General features: G+C 40.7%; 1 protein-coding gene across 1 annotated transcript in view; it reads left to right on the top strand.

Annotated features, from left to right (window-relative positions):
- The window catches only part of RSPO2 (R-spondin 2), a 157,662-nt gene that overhangs the window by 538 nt on the left and 145,716 nt on the right, over window positions 1–11,408 (top strand). The gene's annotated exons all lie outside the window — the stretch shown is intronic.

An 11,408-nucleotide genomic window follows, 5' to 3' on the forward strand; every position in this document is an offset into this window, starting at 1 on the left:
TCATCTGTCTCTACATTCCTCACCCACGTGCGCCCCAGATCGCTTTGAACACCAACTAGTAGTGTGTGTGTGTGTGTGTGTGTGTGTGTGTGTGTGTGTATGTGTGTGTGTGTATGTGTGTGGGAGGGCGGGCGAGTGAGCGAGCGCAAGCTGAGGAGGGGTACCAAGTCGAGGTGGAGGACCTAGACTTACAGGGAAAGGGAATAATTGACCTCTATTTCTGGAACCTAAGACTAGATGGATATGGTTTATTGAACTTTTTGCATTGAGCAGCAACTTGTACGCAGGGTTTCGGGGCGGGGGCATTGATGTTTTGGGGACAGGGCTGACTTTGCTCTCTCCGTGATACTTCCCGCAAAAGTAGCCGTTTATGTTCTCAATGAAATTCACTTGCGGCTTTTTAACCGCTCCCTTAATCTCCATCGCTTGTGTGCGCTGCAGGGAAGGCGAAAGGCCTCCAGAAAGATTTCGGAGAGCTAGCTTTCAGGCAGATTTACTGTGCGCCCATTTCTGTCTGAGTCCTGCTGTGGCTGCAGCTAATCCAGCTGCATTTTAGGGGAAGGGCCGCTAGACACAATGAAGTCATCTGGGGGATTTAAACACAGCCTCAACACACACACACACACACACACACACACACACACACACACACACACACACACACACACACACACTGTATTACCCGCGCATGGACGGTGCATAGCAGCCCCTTAGAACTGTCTTCGACTAGCAATTTGGACTTTGGCACAGTTAGGATTTGTCTTGAAGTTAACAAATTTCGAACCCCCCCCCCCCTCCCTCGCACCCCAGGATCTAAACGTCGCACTCGACTTGTGATGTGATTTGTCTAGAACCCATTTAATAGAATCTCTGGTCCTGCACCCAGATTTTGGAGAGCGCTCTTCACGCCCTAATTTTTCATAGCTTTTTAGGACGTTATTAAACTGGAGATTGGCGGGCCCAAGGGCAGAGCTCGGGGTAACTGGTGGTGTGCGATTTCCATAACCTCCGCTCTCCAGTTGACGCTACGGATCTGTGGTTTTTAAAAAGGCCACCCCTTCTCTTTTTCCCAATTCTGGCATTTGGAAAATGCTTATTTTCAGAAACCATTGCGCATAAAAATGCTAGGGAGAAATTTCTTCCCAGAAGCCACGAAAGTTTAATATTGATGTTCGTCCTGAAAAAGTCCTTTTCCATCTCCTCCTCCATCGCCCCTCCCCACTGCCTCCTCCCTCCACCTGCTATTTTCTTTTCAGGTATTATTCGCAGATCTGGCAATTTTTGGTTACACTGTGGTCAAGTGTGTTTGGAGAGACTTTCTCCCCACCTACCAGCACACGATGCAGTCTACTTGGTCGGAAAAAAACTGAGGTGCTTAAACTTTGTGCAAATATAGACATTCCTAAGACGCACATGCCAGGCTGTTCGTTAGGTGACTTACTAATCCCGCGAGGTCTTTCTGATCCACACTGCCTGTCTCATTGTGGCCGAGGGAGGAAGATGCTAACAGAACGTTTTAGTAGAACTTAACACGGCGATGCTGGATGGAGGACATTACAGCACCCCTGCGGCCAGAAGTGGTATTGCATGCGTTTCCCGGCCGTGCCGTCTCTAAACTTGGCCCTGTGCCGCCTTAGGTATCTGAGGCAAAACCTATTCATTTCAAAGCTGCTTGGCAAAATCTCATAGCAATTACCTTCCATGTCCCCAAGTGCTGACACTTAGAAACCCAATTCTAAAGCGTGCAATAGTGACTTTTGCCAAACCAACCTTTCAATTTAATAAAATTCAACTGCTTTCAAGTACGTGTAAAATGGTAAGGGTGTAAAGGAAAAAAAATTTATCAAAGTTTGCCACTCCCCCCCACCCCCCAACACACACACCGCCTTTTCTTAACAGATGTCCCTTCCCAAATTCCAAGTTTCTGGCTAAAATAACTACGGGTTTTAAAAGTGACCACACTATCTGTGCCAACAAAGGGTGTACTGTGTTTTTAATTAAAAGTGGAACTACTTGAAGGCCTGGCTAGACAGCACAGGGTGATAGTAGCTTTTCTGCTTTGCAAGAAAGCTTAGGGATTGCATTGTGAGTGTATTGAGATGAATAGAGATCTAACTCAGGTTGTGTGAATTGTCCCTCTTCACAAACTTAAGCTGGTTTTAATTGATCTCATGTCCACTGATTGATTCTACACCAATTGTTGTGCCTACCAAACAATTGGCTTTCCCAAAGGAGATTGATTTAAATTAGTTCTTTGGTGAATGCCTGACCACTAGCCAAATCATGTCAGCAGTGACAGTTGACACGCTAGAGCCTATTGTGTACCAACATTTCCCCTTTTCCCTTTGTTTTGGGTAGTGGCAGTTAAATATTACTTTCTAGGGAGAAAAGTGATTAGTACCTTCTCTCCCCCTCCCGCCCCCCCCCCCCCCCAATAAAGAAGTGTTGTGGCTTAGAAGATCAGTTATTTTTCGGCTTTGTGCTACTGTGCAGGCAGCCGAGATCCCGGGATTGGTTAGACTGATGCCTGCGAGCTGATGCTTTTATTTTTTCTTCCATATTCCATCTGCAAATAATCAAACCTTCACTGTGGAGCACTCTCAGAACTCCTTTGGCATTATGTTTAGTCTGCTCTATGATCTCAGATGCTCTATAATATCATTTTCTTAATGAAATAAAATTCTTGGCAGAGACTAGATAATTTAGTCAGTTAAAATCAATTGCATCCAGTTTGGAATAGAGAGCAAATATTTAACTGTATGTTCTATTTCAAAATCTAGCCAGAGGACTGAGAGAATAGAATGTCAACCTTCCTACTTTTGGCCAAACCTAGTATGTGGGACAGATCACCATAAACCACAGTACCTACAGTCTTTCTTCCTCTTCTTTAGAAAAAAAAATCCTAAAATAAAAATGTATTTGATAATCACTCATAGGGCCTGGTAACAATAATTTTTAATTAGGCCCAAACACAATAGAGAATGAATATCGTGTAGAGAGGAGACCCATGCCAACATTTTGAAAAGCTGATAGACAACTCATGTTTTGTCTACATGGTAACAGTTGTAACTCCTTGGCCCCCTCACCCCACCCTCTTGTTCAAAAGTATAGTCATTATTAGCTACTATTAGCCCCCACTGCCTGTATCTGCCTTGGAACCACTTATGATTTATTTATATGGTAAATTGTGTTGATGTGTCTCATTCTTTGAAATGGTCTTAAGCCACATTTCAGGCTGACTTACCGAAAGATGGATAGACAAATTATAACTTTATTGCGGTTTCCGAGCTTTCTTGAGGTTGGAATGCAGTGACTTAATTATCTATCTCCTTCATTCTCTTTACATTTTAATCAGGGATTTGTGAAAACTTTTTGATACAACTCTTTAAAAGCAGCAAGACTCCCGGATATGTAGTTGGTGTTCCTGGTGGTCCGTTGGTAGGGGGCAGAGTGAGACAAGTGTTTCCTGCCTAGCCTTTTCCATACTAAAACCCCAGCTTCTCCCTCCCATAACCTCTCATTTTCCCTAAGATTAGATTTGGCTTCCTCTATGAAACGGAAGTGTTTATCACAAATAGTGTTGTATGTTTCTGGTAATTGAGGTTGGTGAGAAACATTTTCTCTTCTATGTTATCGGGCTACATAAAAACTTGATGAAGAGATTGGAGATACTTGGTTTTACAAGTACTTTTAATGCTAGCTTATTTCTCTTGGTATTCTTTCAAAAATACAAATGGCACTTGGGACATAGATTTACCTACACTTAAATGAAGAAGATTTAAAATGTTTTGTATATTAGCTTTTTAAAGTTCCAGAGTATTTCAGAAAATATCCTGTGATGTTTAACTTTGCATATACATATGTTCTTTCTTTACTTCTCTTTTGTTAATGGGCTGTTTTGTTCTTCTAGCATAATTCTGAGTTTTTCTGGCTAGTATCTTACCAGTGCACAGAGGTTAAAAATCGGCTGTGTCTCAACCAACATTTTGTTATGCTACTGAAATTTGGAAGCGATTCAGAATAGGTGATGTTCCCCCCAGGCCTCCATTTAATTCTGGCTTTCTTTATCTGCTTATAAATTCAGCTTGGGTAGAAGCCAGTATTTGTAGAAATCACAAGTTGGAAATGACGCTTCTAATTCCTTAATGTAAAACCACCTCTTGACTCATTCAGAGATGAAATGGCCAGTTTTTGAATCATCCAGGATACATTTTACTTCATTCCTTCCAACTGATTGCCTTTTAAACCTTTTTACTCCCCTGGGGATCAGCACCCTTACCCCTCCTAAGTGTAGGAAATAAATGACAGTCAAATCATTTGATAAAACACATGATAACCACTCTGCTAAAAGGGGATGATAAGCTCTGGGATGAAAATAGTTTTAAATTTTCCCCCCTTTTTCCCCCCCCAAAATGTCATGATCACTTTTTCCCATTATCTGCAACAATCAAGGATTGGTCATTAGGTACAGTGTTGCATGTCGATAGTTACACATTTTCATAATTTTAGCTTGAGTAAATATGGAAGATGCTAATTATGAGAATTTATGAAATATGGAAGGTGCTAATTAATGCTGAAGAGCACATATGCATATAATTGTATATGTGCTAGGGAAAGGATATATACACGTATAGGTGTATGTGTTTTCATGGGTGTGTAGAGAAAGAGATTGGGGTGGGATGACAATGGAGATCGGGTCTTCGGAACTAAAAAGGATTTTCACTCTTATTTCCCAGTTATTCTCTTGTCCTCTTTCTCAGACTGAATGACGGGACCAGGATGGGAGTGGAGGAGAGAGAATGAGTAAGGAGAGTGTGCTTTTATTCTTTCCAAGGCCTGCCCCTCCCCCATTCTTCTCTTTTCTAGGACCCATCCATGCCAGTCCTCTTTTCAAGCATGCTGCTTTCCCCCAAACTTAAAATTTTTAATTTCCTTCTTTACCTTGCTTTACAATCTCTTCTTTTTAAAAAAATTTTTTTTAATGTTTATTTTTGAGACAGAGACAGAGCATGAACAGGGGAGGGCCAGAGAGAGGGAGACACAGAATCTGAGGCAGGGTCCAGGCTCTGAGCCATCAGCACAGAATCCAACATGGGGCTCGAACTCACGGACCGAGAGATCATGACCTGAGCCGAAGTCAGATGCTTAACCGACTGAGCCACCCAGGCACCCCTACAATCTCTTCTTTTTCTCACTTGTATCCTTCCCTTCATTCCCTTGTATTCCCTTGTTAATAGTCCTGTTTCATTCACCCTTCAATCAGTTACAATCTGGTTTTATTTCATTCACCTTTCAATCAGTCACAATCCACCATTTTATTGAAAAGTTTTTCTTAATGGTCCTCCGTACTTCTATTCACCTCATTGCAATGCCGCCAACATCACTATAGGCCTCTTTGACTCATTTCTCTGGAGAAATCCCCCCTTTCCAAAGAAGGGCTCTTCCTTTGACCAGTGACTTCACACTGTAGTTTTGCCTCCTGTATTTTACCCACTTCTCTTCTTTGGTCCCCTCATTCAGAGTAGGTGTACACCAGTGTTTATTTTCCTTTATTCTTTCCCTTGAGAGTATTTTATCCATCCCTGTATCTTCAACTGTTATTTCCATGTCAAGTCCTTCAACTCCAGCTCTTAGAAACAAATATAAATATTCTTTACTTCAGGGTATATTCCCCTCTCACTTCCCAACTACTGCCATATGGATAGATAATCCATGCACCCTCATGTATGGATAGATAGGACGTTCCATGCACACACAAGCTCGACAACTCCTCTCCTCTTCTGTGCTCTCTCCCAAATGTTTTCTCTGCCTGTGTTTCTTATTCTGTTCATGAGGTTTGTGTGTCGAGGCTGGAAGCCTCACTGCAGTCTTTGCCCTCCCTAGTGCCTCTTATATCAGTTCATTGGGTCTAGTGCATGTACCTCAGAAATGTTTATATCCACCCCATCCTTTCTATTCCCAAAGATACTTCCTAGCTCACACCCTTGAGGACTCCTTATCTCCCAGCATCTACTACTTCTTCACTCCATCCTTCATGAGGCTGCCATGTTGAATTTTTCTCAACCACACATCTGATCATGTTATTTCATATTTATTTCTGTTAATAAACCCCCAAGCATCGAGGTCTCCATACTGACAGCAGAGCAAGTGCCAGCCTCTTTCACACTGCATTCAAGGCTTTCCTCACCATTTAACCACAGCCCGTTTCCAACTTTCCACCACCCTGGAAGTGCCACAAGCTTAAGCTTTCCCAGATTACTCCATTTCCAAGTATACTATGTGTTTTGAGGTTTTTAAGTTGTGGGGCATCTGGTGGTGCCCAGCTGAAGTCACTGCCTCTATGAAGCCCACTGGAATTTTCTGCCCTTTTTCTGAAGTCAGAATCTTATTCCCTCCTAGCTGTCTCGGCTTTCTGTGCTCCTCTTAAAGCATTCTCTTATTACTCCTTAGGCAAAATGTCTTAGCGTAACCACATTTCAAACTCCTCTAGGGAGGAGCTTGGGGAGATTCATCTCCATATGCCCAAAGCAGGCCTTAACAGAGTGCTTCTCCACAAGCTGTGGCTGAACAAAAAGTCCTTGACTAAAAGATTTTGTCTGCCCTTGAAATAATTTTGGTAACTTGAAGTTTTTAAAAAAAACTCTAAGTTATTTGCACATAGTTGAAGTTTGAATGAATCATTAGATAATAGGCATAATCTCATTTGCTGTTCTTCATTTAAAGACAAAAAACGTTGATACATAAAAGCCTCCCCAGTCCAGCCCTCACTCTGAAGTCTCTTCTGATAATCTTCAAATTTCATAGAGCACACTAGTGTCTGTTTGTATATCTGTATACCTGTTTATTATTCGAATGATAGACATCCCACGTGGCAGAGGAGTTTGGGCCAGTGAAGGGGAAATCCTGGGGTGAGGATAATATACATATTTTAAAAGATTTTTTTCTAGATTGAGGGTCAACCAATAATTGTTCCCAAAACACTTTTCCCACATGAATAATCATTTAGAGGAAAATAAAAGAAAGCAGTATTTCTTTTCCTAAAAGGCAATTATATTAATAACCTACAAAGTGCAGGAAAAACATTCAATCCGCATTCTTGTCTTCTGACTTGAGTATAATCAACCCATGTAGACACGCCTATGAGAGACACAGGTGTGTGTGTGTGTGTGTGAGTGAGTGAATGGGGGGGGGGGAGAGAGAGAGAGAGAGAGAGAGAGAGAGAACAAGTTCATTTGTAGGTGTCAATAGACCCCATAGGTTGTTTTTGCATAGTGCCTTCCAGGAGAGCATTGACCATTTGCTATTTGGAGCAGGTGAGATCAGTTCAGCATAACTGGAAAGTAAACTGCTTACTGAAATGAGATTTTAAAAACTAATGGTTAAGTGGAAGAGAGAACTAGAATGAGTCCTCCTGAATTCATGGCTCTTCTGTACAGAATACATATCCGACATAAACACTATTTAAAAAAAATCACCTTTGAACCCATTCAAAAGTCTTTTGAACTACAGACCTTTATGAAGCCTCAGAACTTCCTACAACTCCTAATTCTGCAAATAAAGTAACTAATATTAAGTAACTGAAGGCTGGATAGGTGGGCTAACTGAGGTGTAGGACCATAAGTGTGATCTGATTTTAAAAAACCTTTTTTTTTCATACTTGTGTTGCTAAATTTTTTTTATTATACTTTGTTTTTTGTATGTGTATTTTTGGAACCCTGTTATGTCTTGAACTCCAGTAGCCAGAATAAATATGTGTTTCTGTAGGTGTGTGCCCATGCAGATGGGTGTGTCAGTGTGTGTGTTTGTAGATGTATTCATGTATTTTATGTGTACTCACATATATGTTAAACCATCATAATCAGAATAACCAACCAAGGTTAGAGAAAGACTATTAAATATTCTTTTACTCTTAAAATGTAGAGTAATTACAGGTAGTTTTCCTTATCTAGTTGCTTGGGGAAGACCTTTAAAATGTAGTTAAAACTTCAATTTTCATCACTTGAAGGCTGTTAAGAGCATTTAGAGAGTTTAGCTTACTTAGCACCTCTATTATTATTTTTACGGTTTATTTTTGAGTCAGAGACAGAACATGAGCTGGTGAGAGGCACAGAGAGAGGGAGACACAGAATCTGAATCAGGCTCCAGGCTCTGAGCTGTCAGCACAGAGCCTGACACAGGGCTCAAACCCATGAACCGTGAGATCATGACCTGGGATGAAGTGGGATGCTTAACTGACTGAGCCACCCAGGCACCCAAATACTTAGCACATTTCTTTAGAGCAGGCTTTCCTAACTTGGGGTCAAGAGATGGGACTGGGGTTTTTGTGAGTCCCCTGAAAATTAGGAGCAAAACCTTCCTTTTTAGGGTGTAGAGAGGAGCTAAAGCTTTCACTGGAGTCTCAACGTGGCCATGGTTGATCTGTTTCCTTCAATAGGTTAAAGAAGCATTGGTTAAAGTAATAAAAGGTAGACCTTCTTAATTAACATGATGCTAAATGGTTGTTTCAAATTGATATATACCTTTGTCTAAAATTTTATTTTCCAGGTATGGGTTTCCAGTCATTTGCCATATGTATATTTCACAATATGAAGGCACATCAGAGGCACTATCTCAAGATTTATCTCCATAAGTAATTACTTGGCTAATGATCCCTTACTCAAAGAGAATGGATGTTTAATTCTCTCCATTCTTCTAAAAAGTTTGTGGAAGTGTGAAATACACAGAATAAGAGGTTTTGTTAAAACCCTCTTCTCATATGGTCTAATTTTACTTCATTAATAAAATGGTAATACAGAGTTTTTAGAAATTGCTCTTGCAATTTTCTAGCTGATGACACAGGTTGGCATTGAAGTGATTCTTACATATCCTGCTGCTGGCTCACAGATTGGTCAAAACCAGGCAAACACACTTCCATTGAGGTCAAGTGGGCTTCTGTTAGGTGTTTGCTGGCTCAGTGGATTTTATATTTTTCTACGACGGTGGCTTTAGTGTCTCCCCTATCGCTGGATACAACTTGCCGACCAGCCACTCAGCGGTTAAAACTCACTGATCGATAGAGGGCACACTTTGCATTCTTTTCCTGTGCTTTGTTCTCTGAAGTTCGGTGGGATGTGTGCTTACTTGCTTCGTCCTGCAGGCTCAGGTGGGAAAACTGCTGTGCTTTCTCCAGTAAGATTGATGCTGTGATCATCTTGATATTCATACAGAAAGGGAGCAGGGGAAAAAGGAATAGAGGGTTCAGCTTTACTGGAGCATTTCTGGTTTGGGTCCCTAATCCTTTTTGATAAGACCTCACCAAAAGGCAAACGTAATCAACCTCCTAGTTTTAAGATCTGTGAGACAAAGATGGTGTCAACTTAGAGGTGGTTTCCAGCTTCTACAGTCACTTTAAAAACATGAGTTTTAGAATAATGTTTTCCATAGAGTGCATGCCTGAAAATTCAAGTAACTGGTAAAATTTGGAGTTGTCCAAAACCAACTCCAAATAAACACTTGCCAATTAATTGTCTGCCAAATTCTTGAATCTTTATGGAGAACATACCTGGCTTTTAATGAATCTCACAATTTTGCTTTTTGAGAATACTGAAAATTGTCCAATCTTTATTTTGAAAATCCAATGTTTTGTTAAAGGTTCGCTTTCTTCATGTAATAAAGTCTGACAGGATCTAAAAATCCTCTGGCCCCTCATTGTTCACCTTACATGCTGTGTTCTAATACCTCCTTCTTGTAGATAAAAGCTGGCTTTTAATGTTGAGGGATTTGCTAGATCAGCATTATGACTTTGCATATTTATCACCTTTTTTTTTCCAAGACCAGGTTTCAGTTTAGTTGAGTCATAGTGGGGTTAATATCCCAAAGTGATGGATCCTGTGCCCGTTGTACCTCCCCCACCAGAGACTTTTGGGGTAACTATGACCCCTCCTTAGTCTTTTGGGGGTAACTATGGTATTTGTTGCTCTCTTCCACTACCATCATTGGTCTTTGGAGACTCTGCACTGAATGAAAAACCTTTGGAAGCCCAGTGGATTGAGAATTGCACCTGGGGCTCCAAGATTACCATCCTTAATATAAACTAAGGCAATTCTGATCTTTAACTTGTCATGCATTCGAGGTCGTTCTTGTAGGTAGAAGAATACTTCTGAAAAATTCTAATTTTTGATGCTTGAGTCTTGTTTTGTCTTGTTTTTTAGAGGTTCTTTGTCTTTGGAAGTGTTTATGTATGTGTGTTTAAGGGTCAGGTTCATAGGGAAATTGTGAGGCACTCTTGGGTGTTCTGGGCTCTCCTAAGTAGATAAGAAGTGGCAGAGAACAGCTGTATGTTGGATAAATTGAGAAAATCACCTTAAAATTTTCTATTTAAGGATCTGGAATCTGTAATTCTTTGAGTGAAATTAGGGCTGTTGTATCCATAGCATTCCTTCTACTGGTGAAAGATACCTGTGGTCCCTGTCCTTCCTTCAGGTGAGTATAGTAGAGAAACTTTGTTAAAATTAGGTGACTAAGTAATTTTAAAACTCCAGTATTGTTTGATAGTGGACAGATGTGGTTCCCAGGAGCATGATTAGTGGGTTGGGGTTGGTTTATTGTGGAGTTAGGGAAGCTGTTTGTGCAACTTCTGGTCATCAGTAAGTCATACAGTGGCTGAGGTGATTCTTGACTGAATCCTGTCAATCATGAATGATTTCTTTGTCTCTCCTTTAAATAATACTACTCTGTAAATTGATCTAGGGGTGGGAAGTTCTCCCTTGAAAGTTGTCCAAAATTATGAATTTGGTGCAATGTAATTGTTCCCTTATGCAGAAATAAAAATTAGTCCTTTGCAGCCGCTATGGGTGATCAACATGATTTTGATTTGAAAGAGACTCAAGAGAATAATAACTATTGTAAAAGCTTTGGCAAGCTTCAAGTAATCCTCTTGTTGAATTCTGAGGGAAAGTTTTGAAGACATGGCAGAGCCTGGACCTAGAGAGGAGAAGAAAGAGGCAGGGACAAGATCACTCCTTTCCAAGACTTGTGGCCTGTTATGTGGAAAAATGATGTGATGTATCCCAACTTTTGGAGTTAGAAAAAAAAAATGAAGGAAGCTCCTAGGAAGATTCCAGCTGTGTTTAGGAAATTACCCATTAATGAAAGAGCCTCTTTCTTGAAAATCTAAATCTCTGGAAATTGCCCTTTTCTAACAACAACAGGTATTTCTCTTTTTATTAACAGAGGGTATTTCTTAAGAGTGTTGTAAAGTTGGTGACTGTACTGAGTGTGGAGGGACCTCTAAGGACCATTCATACCGCAAGAGCCATGACAAACACATCTGTAATGCATCTGGCATCTACTAGGTACTTAAATAGAAATTCTTGTTGACAACTATGGACTCCAATTATAAGACGCTTAGCTTTCTAAATCGGATACTA

This window comes from Puma concolor, chromosome F2 (assembly GCF_028749965.1).
Source record: "Puma concolor isolate L17-30 chromosome F2, mPumCon1.1.hap2, whole genome shotgun sequence".
NCBI classification, from domain to species: Eukaryota; Metazoa; Chordata; class Mammalia; order Carnivora; family Felidae; genus Puma; species Puma concolor.